This window comes from Schistocerca piceifrons, chromosome 6, assembly GCF_021461385.2.
Source record: "Schistocerca piceifrons isolate TAMUIC-IGC-003096 chromosome 6, iqSchPice1.1, whole genome shotgun sequence".
Taxonomy (NCBI): Eukaryota; Metazoa; Arthropoda; class Insecta; order Orthoptera; family Acrididae; genus Schistocerca; species Schistocerca piceifrons.
In genome coordinates, this window is record NC_060143.1 from 426,545,027 (window position 1) to 426,560,245 (window position 15,219).

The following is a 15,219-nucleotide window of genomic DNA, read 5'->3' on the forward strand; positions in this document are numbered from 1 at the left end:
AGTTTTAGGAGTTTGTCTTAATTTTTTCATTTCCTTTTTAAACACTATCAGAAAGATGGAGAAGATAAAAACAGAAGCAACTTAGATTTCAAAAATGATGACATTCAATTTTTGAAAATCTAAATTTTTCATGTATACATAAAGGCAAAACAAAATGGACATGAATGGTAGCATTGAAAATCTAGTAACTGAACTTAACAGTTGTAGTAATGGTTGTGCAGAAGTGTTTACTAAATTATCAGAGCTTAAAATAATTAAATCTTACAATTTTCAAAAGCCGAAATTTTGTTAACTATTTAGAGTGAAAAAGTTTTATCAGTTTTATGTGATAAATATTAAATTACTGATCCAGAGCATTACACTAAAATCTTTTCAGAAGATGATGATAAAGTTGAGAAAATTGGTGGATTAAATTTTATTTATTGTGGTAAAAAACAAAATAAAAATCGTTCAGTTCAAGTTCTTGAATTTGAATAACTTTTAAAATTTTTTAATTTTTAAAATTTTGTTTTGTGAATATTAAATTTTAATTGAATAAATGTATTTTTTTAACTAAATGAAAAATTCGTTCATGGATATAGATTAATTTTTAAAAGGGGAATGGAAAACTAAAATCTTGGTTTTAAATATGAGAATTTTTAAAACATATGCTCTTTGGTCCAGAATTGGCATACATACACATCAATATTGAAAATTCCTCCATGGACGTACTGTAAAACGACAAATGGGCCTGATACTGCTACACAAGACAGCTGAAGGAACGAGAAAGGACAGTGTGTGTCAATCATTGAGCAGTTATGATGTACTCTGGTGGTGTTCTTCACTACAGTGTGGCTTGGAGACAACAGCTGGATGACTTCACGTGGGGAAGAATCATCAGTAAACTGGAAAAAGGACGAAGTGTAAGGATTGTAGGCCATGGGATAGGGGGTAATTGCTCACAGCATTGTTTGATGTGCATGAGGAGCTTTCCAAACCACAGGCACTGATGTCCCATGGAGAGGAGGTGGTCAATGATGGCCAACTACAGCAGCAGATGACCACTATATTGTACAACAGACAAGAAGGACACACATCAAAGAGTGGGTGCAATAGCAACCACATTTAAAACGACTCCAAGGCAAGGAATCTCAAGTACCACACTGGCGACTGCATGGAGGTGGTCTCTTTGACAGATGATCAGTACCTTATATTCGGTTGACACCCACATGTTAGCAGCACAATTTGCAATTGTGCCAAGAGCATAAGGACAGACCAACAAGAAGTGGCATCAGGTGATCCTTTACAATGAGAGCACGTTCAGTCTAAGTAGTGATTCTCACATGGCACAAAATGGAAACATGTCATGCACTCAGGAAAATTCTCGAACTTAATCGTTTTGTTGGTCCAGGTTTCATGGTCTGGGATGTATGATGTTGCATATGCACACTGACCTCCTCATCTTTGACCAAGGTACACTGACCAGTCAGTGTTATTGTGACTGTGTACCTTCCCTATGTGCGTCTTTTCATGAGTGATTGGGTCCTCATATCATTTTTATGGATAACAATGCACGACCGCATATAACGGCGTAAATGGACTGTACTACCCCCCTCCCCCCCCCTCCCCGCCCCCGCAACATAAATCCCATCGAGCACATGTTGGATTCGTCATCACCATCACCATGGACAGCAACGAATATCCAACAATAGTCAAGCACGCTGGTGATGAATGGAATGCAGTGCCACAAGAACTCCTTATCAACATTGTGGCCAGCATAGAAGCGTGTTACATAGCTTGTATTGCTATCTGTGGTAATCACACATCCTATTAAGACCTATGTCCTGCCTATTTTAATTTCCAGGGGATCATCAAAATCGTGTTGACTTCAATGTAATTATTGTCCAAATCATCTCATTGCTTAATTCTTTCAGTTAGCTTCTGCACTGTAATGTACTGGAGTAGTTATTTCTACGCATGTTTCCGAGTTTCATCGTGCTATGTTACTTGGCAGTGACAACATGCGAAAGTTACTTTCGTCCTTAAGTTATGCACACCAGTGTAGTTAGTCTGATCACTCACTTTTTGTCACAAAGTACTTATAATGCGAAACACAGTCAAGTCTTCAGACCATTTCCGTCACCAAACGCGAGGTTGTAATCGGGTTGCCTGTTTTAGGCGACTCCCCTTGCCTCCCACAAATCTTTGTGGTTTACTGGATAACATTCGAAATGGAGCCCATTTTCTGCAGTACTCATTGCAACCCTATTACCTTTTTCAAAGAAAACTTTAGTCTAATTTCAAAAATGTACCCGACTGATACAATTATACATGACCCTGACTTCAATTTACCCTCGATATGTTGACAAAAGTACATGTATAAATCCGGAGCTATACATAAAAGGTCACGCAAAGTTTTGCTAAACACAGTCTCTGAAAATGTTTTTGACTAATTAGTTCATGAGGCAACTCGAAAAGGAAACTGTTGTGAAAAAACACTTGACTTCTTAGCAACAAATAATCCTGAGATAAAAACGAGCATAAAAACGGATTCAAGGTTGTCGTAGCAAGCCTGCATACCGTAACTCAGAAATCCACCAAAAATAATTTATCTATTCAAAAAAGCAGATAAAAATTCTCTTGACGCCTTCCTGATAGAGAATACCGACTCCTTCCACATCAAGCATTTAAGAGTAGACCAGATGTAGCTTGAATTCAGAGAAATAGCATGGACAACAATTGATTTATACCTAACAGATCAACAAATGACGGAAATGATTCCCTATGGATGCTACACAAAACTGGTCAGAACACTGTTGCAGAAAAAACGAAAAAAGCATGCCAAATATAAAACAACGCAAAATGCTTAAGACTGGCGATCTTTTACAGAAGCTTGAAATTTAGTGCAAACTTCAATGCGAGATGCTTATAATAGTTTCCACAACAAAACTTTGTCTGGAAACGTGTCAGAAGATCGAAAGAGATTCTGGTGGTATGCAAAGTATTCTAGCGGCAAGACACAATCAATGCCTTCTCTGCGCTATATCAATGGAAAAACCATCGGTGACAGTGCTGCCAAAGTAGAGTTACTAAACACAGCCTTCCGAAATTCCTTCACCAAGGAAAATGAATTAAATATTCCTCAAATAAAGAGCAGCTACCAACATGAGTAACTCAGAAGTAGATACCCTCAGAGTAAAGAAGCAACTTCAATTACTTAACAAAACCCTACCCAGAGCGTATACAAATTAGGCTCCTTTTGGAGTGTGCTGATGTAACAACTCCATACTTAACAATTATGTAGAATCACTCGATCGACGAAATATCCGTACTCAGAAACTGAAAAGTTGCCCAAATCACATCAATATTCAAGAAAGGCAATAGGAGTAATCCACAAAATTACACGCATGTAGTTAACGTCGATATACAACAGGATTTTCGAACGTATATTGTGTTCGAGCATTATGAATGACCTCGAAGAGAACGTTCTGTTATCACATAGTCAACACGGATTTAGAAAACACCGTTTTCGTGGAACGCAAGTACCTCTTTACTCACACGAAGTGTTGAGTGCTACCGACAAGGGATTTAGAATTGATTCCATATTTCTAGATTTCTAGAAGGTTTTTGACAGCATATCTCAAAAGCGGCTTGTAATCAAATCGCGTATTTATGGAATATCGTCTCACTTATGCGACTGGATTCGTGGTTTCCTCTCAAAGGTCACAGTTCGTAGAACTGACGGAAAGTCACCGAGTAAAACAGAATTGGTTTCTGGCATTCCCCAAGGTAGTGTTCTACTCCCTCTCCCGTTCCTTACCTTTGCAAGTAGTTTAGGAGACAATGTAGGTAGCCGTCTTAGATTGTTTGCAGATGATGCTGTCGTTTATCGTCCAGTAAGGTCACCAGAAAATCTAAACAAGTTCTAAGAATTTTTGGAAAAAATGCTAGTTTGGTGCGAAAATTGGCAATTGCCTCTATATGGCGAAAAATTGTAGGTCGTCCACATGAGTGGTAAATGGAATCCATTAAGCTTTGGTTACACGATAAATCAATCAAATCTAACGGTCGTAAATTCAACTAAATATCTAGGAATTACGCTTACGAACAACGTAAACTGGAAAGAACACGTGGAAAATGTTGTGGATTAGGCGAACAGAAGACTGCGTTTTATTGGCAGAACGCTTAGAAGATACAACAGATCTACTAAAGAGACTGCCTACACTAGCCTTGTCCGTTCTCTTTTGTAGTATTGCTGCGCGGTTTGGGATCCTTACCAGACAGGATTAATGGAGTATATCGAAAGAGTTAGAAGAACAGCATCACGTTCACGTTTCGTATTATCTAGAACTAGGGGAGAGAGCGTCACTGACATGATACAGGATTTGGGGTGGACGTAATTAAAATACAGGCGTTTCTCGTAGTGGCGGGGTCTTCTCACGAAATTTCAATATCCATCTTTCTCCTCCGAATGCGAAAATATTTTGTTGATTATGACCTACATAGACCGAAATGATCATCATAATAAAACAAGGAAAATCAGAGCTCACACGGAAAGATATACATGTTCGTTTTTTCCGCGCGTTCTTCCACGTGTTCTGATGAACTTACCTAGGTAGGTGTAGACATAGATCAATCCTAAATTTCTAAGTGTCTCTTTGCTAATGTTTGCTCATTCGTTGATAAGTCGCTGCCGCATATTTTCTGGAGTTATTGGTACTTCCACGTAACTTTCTTTTATAGTGTTCTACGGGGGAAAAATCGGAAGACGTCAAATCGGATGAACTTGCAGTCCAATTTTGAGGACCTCCTCGTCCAGTCCATCGATTAGGATACTTTCGATTCAAAATTTTTCGTGATATCCGCGAGTAATGTGCTGGACATCCATTCTATCGAAACCATGTATCCATTTTTGTTTGAAGTGGGACATCTTTCATTAGTATTGGGAAGATATTAACTAAAACTTCGCCGTACATTCAACCATTGACATTACCGGCTCTGAAGTCTACGCCAGTTTTCAGAGTACTTAAAATACTGCACCAAATATTGACACTCCATGGTGATGCTCACCTTGACAAAAACAATGCGAATTTTCACTGAACAGCAAAGCAGATATTATACCGATTCAGTTGTCTACGAATCATAAAAAGTTGTATCGTGAAAAAAAACTATCGGTGAAATAAAATCATTATAAGCTGCTAAGTGTTGTATCCAACCGCAAAAGTTCAAGCGGCTTCGAAAGTCGTTACCATACAGATATTGATGCCATGATAAGTGATATGGATGGAATTTATGTTCAAGAAGAATGGGCAGAACACTCCTTTGCGAAATTCCTGAACATTGTTTGATTTTCCGAGAAATAATGTGAGAATTTGCAACTGCAGCTAAAACATCACTTAGCCATTTTCGTTCGCCACCGAGCGTAGTCGGACTCGTCATTTGGGTTGAACACTTCCATTTTCGGTAAACAATTGGATATAACTGCGAAAAGTCGTTTCGGAAGGAACAATCCTGTCAAGGAACAGATTACTTAGACGAGTTTCTGCTACATATCTATTTGATTCAAAATACGAGAAAATTTATCTACTCTCTCTGCAATCGTGAACATCGTAGAACAGTTAGGAAGATATGTTTGCGATTCGAGTCCTTGAAATAAATTGAAGCCGCGCGGGATTAGCCGAGCGGTCTGAGGCGCTGGAGTCATGGAATGTGCGGTTGGTCCCGGCGGAAGTTCGAGTCCTCCCTCGGGCATGGGTGTGTGTTTGTCTTCAGGATAATTTAGCTTAAGTAGTGTGTATGCTTAGAGACTGATGACCTTAGCAGTTAAGTCCCATAAGATTTCACACACATTTGAACATTTTTTTTAAATAAACTGAAACGTGACTGCTTCGCACTGCCTTTTTCTCGGCTGCTAGGATTAAATGCCTCATCCAGTATATTCAAGGTGACTGGGCTAAGCTGCTCAGCTCACCGTTTAAGATATCGTAATGCTGTTTTCACGAAAGTGTGTTGTGAAAGAGTCCTCACTAAATGACGTTCGTGTATTCGTATTTTCATACCTATATTTATTACAGAGATGCCGATGTCAACTTCACTTTCTCATTTCACTGCTAATATCGTTGTTCTGAAACAGGGGTGGCCAAGATTTTGGCTCGCGGGCCGTGCCCGGCCCGAGTTCCAATTCGCTAAGCTTTACTTCACGTTCCCCCAACGCCAAGCCGTTCTTTCCGGGCCTGAGGAGGGGGAAGTGTGGGAAACAACGAAAGCGCGGAATTTAAATGGCAGTACAGTCATACTGCATTCGACTTGGTTTCTCAACAACACAGATCACAAAGAAAACAATTTTTTAGTATTAATTAATTATTTTTCGTGCGCTAAAGACATAATATCATTTCTATCTTATACAAACTGTCGACACACGGACAGGCGCAGACAATTTCACAGAGTTTTGCACTCAATTTGGCACGTAATCGTGGTTTATTCAGTTTCATAATTGAAATAACGTCTTTCACACGAATATGTCGATCGAAATATTGAAGTACTTTTGCGACTTCATTATAGAGACTTGGAAAATCTACCCGATAAAAGTAATGTAGACGTCCTGGAAAGTTCCAGTGTAAAAAGATTTGCAATTAAAACTGGAATTACCTTGCAGGTCAATCAGTAACATCTGCATGTGCAAAGTGGCGCTTTCAACTGAAACGGCAAACTGTTTCGAATATAGCTAGAAAGCAGATGTAAGATGGCAGTGTACTCAAAAATCTTTATAAAACTATCGTTGTAATGCTTGCAAGGCCACAATGAATTCTTCAAACCTCGCACCTCGCGCTTTCTTTTACGCTAGTGAGCTTAGGAAATTGGATTGTCTTTGTCAGGATGTGTTCCTGACAGAATGTGATTTTCTTTTCAAATGCTTTTCCATCAAATCGGAAAGCAGTTACCTTGTAGTGTCGTATTGTCGGCAGTGTGCAATCAAGCCTATTTAAAATGCAAAGTCTGCAACTGATTCCGGATATTCTAATTTTTGTTCCTGCAGTCCTTTCAGTCCTTTCTCCTTCATAAATTCAACAACAGCATGATTTAAATCGAAAAATCGTTCCATGCATCCCCCCTTGACTTAATCAACGTACTTTTGAGTAATATGTAAAACCTCTATACTCTTCGTTCATTTTCATAGGAAACTGTTGCAACTGAAAACTGAATAATGTGTGTGACTTCAGAAATTTTACTATTCTTACCATCAATTTCTTCAAGTGCTCCATGTCTGCAAGTTAGGCACAAAGTGCTTCATGATGTGCAGAACGATGAACCCCATTTGTCGATCCTTGAAATTTTTGCTCTTTCATTGTCATCTAAAAGTTTAAATTCTTTCTGCATGGTACTATAGCGCCGTTTCGTACTAGATGAGCAGTACCCATCGCTTATGCGAATCGAGGATCCTCATTCCTTTCTTCTATCATTCCCGTTTATTTTAAAGGATTGTGACGATAGATAGATCGCTAGACTGCCTCTTTTTGTGCAAAAAGCCACTGGATATGTGAAGGTTCTTCATAGCACGAACAAATAGCGAAGGGTAAACAGCGGTGTCACCACGATTCTACCGAGCTCAAAAAGTTGTGCCGACCGCAAAATGCTAACTGAAATGTCGCGCTGTACCGCGTGCTTCCGATAAAGACCGAGAAAAGCCGACTTACAGGCCGGTTCTTGGCCCACACGTGCCGGGCAAGCGCTGCACGCGTGAAGTGCAGCACATTGTGGCTGGCCCTGTTCTTAGAGATGCAGTTTCAGTGGCACTTCACTCTTCCAAATTCGATTAGTAATATCGGAGAAATTACAACAATTATAACTCAGGATGTCTCTGTCTCGAACAGGAAACAGATTGCTGCCATATACGGAAGTTCGTGTTGTTATACAGAACTGTCCCGTCAGACTGTATCGGCCCTCCGGCGTAGATAAGAGAGTCAGCATACAAAGGCGGAGTAGTAGACTGGTGCTAAGAAGGGATAGTCACCACCGCACCGCCCTCAGATTTAGTGGTAAGAGGATCCAATGAACAGCCCGTCACAAACTGAATACAGGTCAAGCATGAAAACAGGAAGAAGGTGAACTGGACTGTGAAAAAAAAAGTAAGAAGTGCAAAATAGGAACAGTGAACGGTCCAAGAGTAGAAGTGTAATATAGAGCACGTTGGCAAAGTAAGTGGCGTCGTAGTTAAGTGGTTACGGCGTTAGACTGTCAAGTGGGCGAGCCGTGATCACAAGCGCGTTTTGCCTTTTTTTTCTTTTTACAACTCTCTGTCCGGTCATTGAAACGTTTGTTGTCTTTCTGTAGTCTTGGCATTGTTGCATTATGTATTGGTTATGGAATATGAGTGATGCGGTAAGAATACGCTACCGTACCAAGTAATTGGTTATTTGGCGTCCGTGGCGTGCGGAAGTGATCCTTGCTTAAGTCTCCACTGCTAGCGACCGAGCGCTATTGTCGTCGGGGAGAGTAACAGCGTAGAGCGTTCGTAACGTATTAGCGCAGAGCAGATCGGCCTTCTAATGGCAGAACCTGTAAGGAAAGATGCTTTGAAGCTTATGTTTGACAGTAACTATGCACGACCTAAATCGTTTGAAGTAGAGGATTTTCTGGAAGAAGTAGTTAACAGCTGAGGACATAATTGTAGTTCATCTCTCGATCAGTAGTAGTACCGTCTACCTTAAGTTAAAGAATCCCGAAAAATGAGACCAAATTGTAGAATTATACAGGAACAACTTAAAGATCAAACATTCTGACGGCAATATCGGTAATGTTAAAGTTACTCACGCCGAACCTGGAATCAGGAGTATTAGAGTTTTCGAACTACCATTTGAAATAACCACAGAAAAGATTAATGCAGTGCTGAAGTCTTATGGCACCATTCTAAGCAACATTGCTGAGAAGTGGTCCGGCGCACATAAATTCCCGGACTTAAATGGTGTGCGGCAGGTTAAAATTGACTTGACAAAGCATATTGCCTCCTATATTAACGTATGTGGATATAGGACTATTGTTATATATGAGGGGCAGCCTAGAACGTGCCCTGGATGTGGCTCCCCAGGGCACGTATGCGCTCGTTGTCTGCAGCGCCGAGTGACGCAACTACCGACGGGGCAGGCACCTGTTCCACGTAAGCTACCGATAACGTTGTGTCGCAGCAGCTCGTGGAACCCCAGCTACGACACCAGAGGCACTTACTAATGACACTACGGGCCCGCCGGCCGGTGTGACTGAGCGCTACGGTCGCAGGTTCGAATCTTGCCTCGGGCATGGAGGTGTGTGATGTCCTTAGGTTAGTTACGTTTTAGTAGTTCTAAATTCTAGGAGACTGATGACCTCAGATGCTAAGTCCCATAGTGCTCAGAGTCATTTGAACAACAGTACAGGCCACGTCGAAGAGGACACTCGAATGAGAACGACCAATGCAGAATAAAGGTTAGAAGATACGGTTACAGCTCACCCCTGTGACACCGAACGACTCAGTGAGGCAGACATTGCTCACAACAGTGGAAACAACATTGGTACGACCGTATCTCGGAACACAGAAGCACCGTAGGGGAAGAAAGAATCACGGAAAGCCAACCATCTAGGGTATGGGAGGAGGATAAGGCAGCCGGTGTTCAAAACCAAGCAACGGCAGCAACACCTGAAGACAAGGCATGATGAATCGGAGGATAGCAGTATTGACAATCTTGCTGCTAACAGTACGTGTCTGCAACACAACAGGACAACTCACCTTGGCATGACGATATGGAGGAGTGTAATCCACCGCCAGCACACAATGGTGGACGCGATCCGTTGAAGCTCGGTGGGATTGACGCAGACATGGAAGACAACTTCTGTTAACACACAGCTGTGAATCGAAGACTGACAGGAATGTGTAGTAACATTGATTTACGGTCATATAGTACAGCTACACTTAACGTTAACAGAATCACTAGTTCGATAAAAATTGAATGCCTACATCATTTTATATATGCTTTCGATATAGATATAGTCATGTTGCAAGTGGAAGAGAAATTTCTGTCGAAACAGACACACCTCAGCTTACTAATGTTTACGCTCCGTCCGGTTCGCAAGCCAGACTGGATAGATCTACCTTCTTTCAGGAGAGCACGGTTGAGTTAATCAATCCCGCGGACGAAAACACCATTCTTGCTGGTGACTAACTGTGTTCTTTCCGCCGCTGACTATACGCCCAATCCTAACATGTGCTTGGAACTGGGAGACTTAGTGAAAGGACTGAACCTCATAGACACCTGACACAGCCAGCCAAGAGCGAACCCAGGGTTCACTTATGTTACTAGCCATTCCATGAGAAGCATAGACTGCTTCTACGCCTCTCGTCACCTAAGAAATAGTGTTCTCAGCGTCGAAACCTATCCTGTCAGTTTGTGTGACCATTTGGCAATTGTGGCTACGATTAACATGCCCTGGCCAAGGACATTTCGGGGTAGGGGGTCTGGAAATTCAATAACTCACACCTGATGGACACTGGGCTTGAGCACGAGTTAAAGGAAGGTTGGGAAATGTGCTTAAGGAATATACGGCGCTACAGAACTAAAATAGAATGGTGGGTAACACATGCAAAACCTAAAATACGAACTCTGTTCAAATGCTACGCTTTTGAAAAGAAACAGTGGGAAAGACACAGAGTGGAATTCTACTTCCAGTGCCTAAATGAACTATACGCAAATACCGCCAATGTTTCACGTCACACCATGAGAATAAAACGGAGCAAGGCCAAAACAACCGCTCTGAAACGCCAGCAAATAGACGGAGTTAAAATAAGATCGACAGACAAAAGTGGCATTGAGAATGAAAAAACTGTGCTTTTCCACCTTCTCTCCGAATTCAAAAGAGGACGCTGGCTGCACATAGGATCTCTCCGAAATGATGATAGAAACCAACTTATCCATCAACAGAACATCAAAAAGTTTACCCATGATTATTTCACGAGACTGTATGCTGTAGGCGACAATGAGAATCGTGAGGCCTTTTTAAACTGCGTTGACTCGACTGTGAAGGATGCAGAACACGCAGAACTGGAAGCTTCTATCACTACAGAAGAACTGTGCGAAGCGTTGAAAGGAAGCTCAAGGAACAAATCCCTTGGACCATGTGGATTACTAGTAGAGTTTTACCTAAAGTACTGGAATTTAATCGGTAATACGCTGACTGGAGTGTTCGACGAAGTACGTACGTCTGCCACTATACCCCGTGAGTTATTAGAAGGGCTTGTAGTGTTGGTTCCTAAAAAACCATGCATCCCATGTCGCTCCTAAACGCTGACTACAACGTAGTTGCTAGAGTATTGCTTCGTCGATTGAACACCATTGCTGGTCGCCTCATCGATCAATATCAGTCGTGTGCCGTCCCAAGGAGGACAGTACACCAATGGCTGGACGAATACCGGGATGTAACGGTTGTCGTCTCGGCGTCCAACTGCAGAGTGGCCATCATGTCGTTAGACAAGGACAAAGCATTTGACAGGGTCTGTCACAACTACTTGCTATGTGTCATGTTGAAAATGGAAACCAAGTCATCTTTCGTCAATATCATCAGGAGATTATACATTCATGCAGCTTCAAGCATTCTTGTCAATGGACAATGCACAGCAAGAATTCCCATCGTAGCGTCGATGCGACAAGGCTGCCCCCTCTCGATGTTGCTGTTCTCGTTATTTATCGAGCCTCTTCTACGATCATTACTTGTCAAGCCCCCTGGAATTGAAATTGGAGGCAACAAAGAACCTGGTACCTCCGGCGTTATTGGTAGCACCACTTGACGAGTGTCATTGATCAATTCTGGTATACTTTTCCTCGCATTTAATAAGTATCCACCATGTATTGACAAAACATTCAAGGAAGTCAGCATGTTACGATATCTGCACTCAGTTGACTCTTCGGGAAAAGGAACACTCTGAAAGTCGAACAAATATTTTCTATGCTAAATTTATAGACTAAAAACTGGGGCAAACAAGAAAATGGAAGAGAAAGTTTTGGCCGCAGATTATCTGTACCTTCTACTTACGACATTTTCACAAGCGTGTAAATGTTAATTACGTCTATGCGTGTTTATTCCAAGTATAGCCCTAGAATACTTAAAGCACGCAGTCCCAGATCCAAGGCAGAAAGGCAATGGGCCATGAGGTCATAGGTATCCTCCTGTAATATTCACGACAATATGTTCTAGCCACAAGACTTTAAAATGAACTAAGTGTACCAACTTCAACCAATATTATCGATACTACGTTTAAAAAGACTGTATCCTGTAAAAAGGACAATAATGATTTCATTATTTCTGTAATAATTTAATTTCTGTGTGAATTAAAACTATTATCAGAGAATTACATTCATAGACAATGACAATTATAATCTTTCTGTTATCTGTGATAATTGTGGTTCAGTTGTTGTTCCTGTGTTAACCGATGAACTGTTCGGATGTGAGACGTGTGAGGTCTGTAAAGAGAAAACCTGTAACTATATATAGTTAATTATTATTTGAAAAAATAGTGTCACTATTGTCTAGATGTGGATTTGTATTTATTTCAATTGTAATCCAATCTAATTAATGTTTTTAAGTGTTAATTTTCAGCTCCGCAATTAGGAGCGCAGCCATTAGCGCTAGTAACTTACAGCGCAGTTTACTAGTAGCTGGTATAAAAAATATGTCGCTATTTATCATTGAAAATGATTTTAAATGCTAAAGAATGGAGATAAAAGGCTTGAAGAGTTTTATCTAAATACCAGGTAATCAAAAAGTCAGTATAAATTAGAAAACTTAGTAAACCACGGAAAAATGTAGATAGAGAGGTAAAAATTGACACACATGCGTGGAATGACATGGGGTTTTATTAGAACAATAAAAAAAACAAAGTATTGCTAGACGCTTGAAAGATCTCTTGCGCGCCTCGTTTGGTGATGATCGTGTGCTCAGCCGCCACTTTCGTCACGCTTGGCCTCCCAGGTCCCCAGACCTCCGTCCGTGCGATTATTGGCTTTGGGGTTACCTGAAGTTGCAAGTGTATCGCGATCGACCGACATCTCTACGGATGCTGAAAGACAACATCTGACGCCAGTGCCTCACCATAACTCCGGACATGCTTTACAGTGCTGTTTACAACATTATTCCTCGACTACAGCTATTGTTGAGGAATGATGGTGGACATATTGAGCATTTCCTGTAAAGAACATAATCTTTGCTTTGTCTTACTTTGTTATGTTTATTATTGCTATTCTGATCAGATGAAGTGCCATCTGTCGGACATCTTTTGAATGATTGTATTTTCTTGGTTCTAATAAAACCCCATGTCATTCCAAGCATGTATGCCAATTTGTACCTCTCTATCTACATTATTCAGTGATTTATTCAATTTTGAAATTTATACTGACTTTTTGATCACCCGGTATATTACCTTGATATCAAATAAATCGGAAATAGCAACAGACAAATTTAATGTCGTCTGGCTACCACCATCTTAGCAAAAATATCTACACAGCAGTTTTGAATAGAGAATTTTAACAAACATAAATGATGTTAGATATAAATGAATGGAAATAAATGTGCACTGGTGGTCCCGAATCTACTTTAAAAGACAGAATTCAACTCAGACTGAATCTTTAAAAATAGTGCTCACAGCACGTTACGTAATATCAATGTCTTATTTGCTGATGTATGAAGCCTAATTATTTCGGACGATTTACATGAAATATTTTAATAGGAGACAAACGTCAGTGTTGTGCGTGGGTAGTATTTTGTGACTAAATGTTTGCTGGAGAAAAGTGCTTCCAGTGTAAGTAACAGTTGTGTAAAATCTGATAAATGATATGCAATTTAGTCCCACTCACACGACTTTACAGACAACATTTCTACACAACGTAAAGTGGAGATTTCTTCAGCACAGTGACAAATATTAGCCGGGATAATCATTTTTGAGGTCAAACGAATTGTTATGATGACAATAGGTAACTAGTTTTATATATTTTTTTGCTCTATCTGAAATATCATTTATAAGTAATTAAAATCACGAAATACTATAAACCGGTTCCGCCACACTGGTGCCCAACGTGGAGTCACCAATGCACATTTATATCTTTAATTATTGAGTATTGTGATTTCTTACAGGTACAGTGTACAATGACAAAATATTAATGTTTGTGTTGTTCTTTATATCATCACTGAACTTGGTGTACGTGTGTACAGTGTATGTCAACTGTAGAGCGAGAGACATCTAAGAGCCATTAAGCTGTGTTGTGCACCAACTGCTGTAAAGAGGTAGGAACAATTGTTCATGCTCTCGCTGCATATGCACGCACACACACAAATGGTTGGCATTTGTTGCTTATGTGCTTTAAAAATTTAAAACATTAACAGCAGCCATAAGAGTTGTTGTTGTTGTTGTTGTTGTGGTCTTCAGCCCTGAGACTGGTTTGATGCAGCTCTCCATGCTACTCTATCCTGTGCAAGCTTCTTCATCTCCCAGTAGGTACTGCAACCTACATCCTTCTGAATCTGTTTAGTGTATTCATCTCTTGGTCTCCCTCTACGATTTTTACCCTCCACACTGCCCTCGAATACTAAATTGGTGATCCCTCGATATCTCAGAACACGTCCTACCAACCGATCCCCTCTTCTAGTCAGGTTGTGCCACAAGCTCCTCTTCTCCCAATTCTATTCAATACCTCCTCGTTAGTTATGTGATCTACCCATTTAATCTTCAGCATTCTTCTGTAGCACCACATTTCGAAAGCTTCTATCTCTTCTTGTCCAAACTAGTTATCGTCGATGTTTCATTTCCATACATGGGTACACTCCATACAGATACTTCCAGAAACGAATTCCTGACATTTAAACCTATACTCGATGTTAACAAATTTTTCTTCTTCATAAACGCTTTCCTTGCCATTGCCAGTCTACATTTTATATCCTCTCTTCTTCGACCATCATCAGTTATTTTGCTCCCTAAATAGCAAAACTCCTTTATTACTTTAAGTGTCTCATTTCCTAATCTAATTCCCTCAGCATCACCCTACTTAATTCGACTACATTCCGTTATCCTCGTTTTGCTTTTGTTGATGTTCATCTTATACCCTCCTTTCAAGACACTGTCCATTCCGTTCAACTGCCCTTCCAAGTCCTTTGCTGTCTCTGACAGAATTACAATGTTATCGGCGAACCTCAAAGTTTTTATTTCTTCTCCATGGATTTTAATAC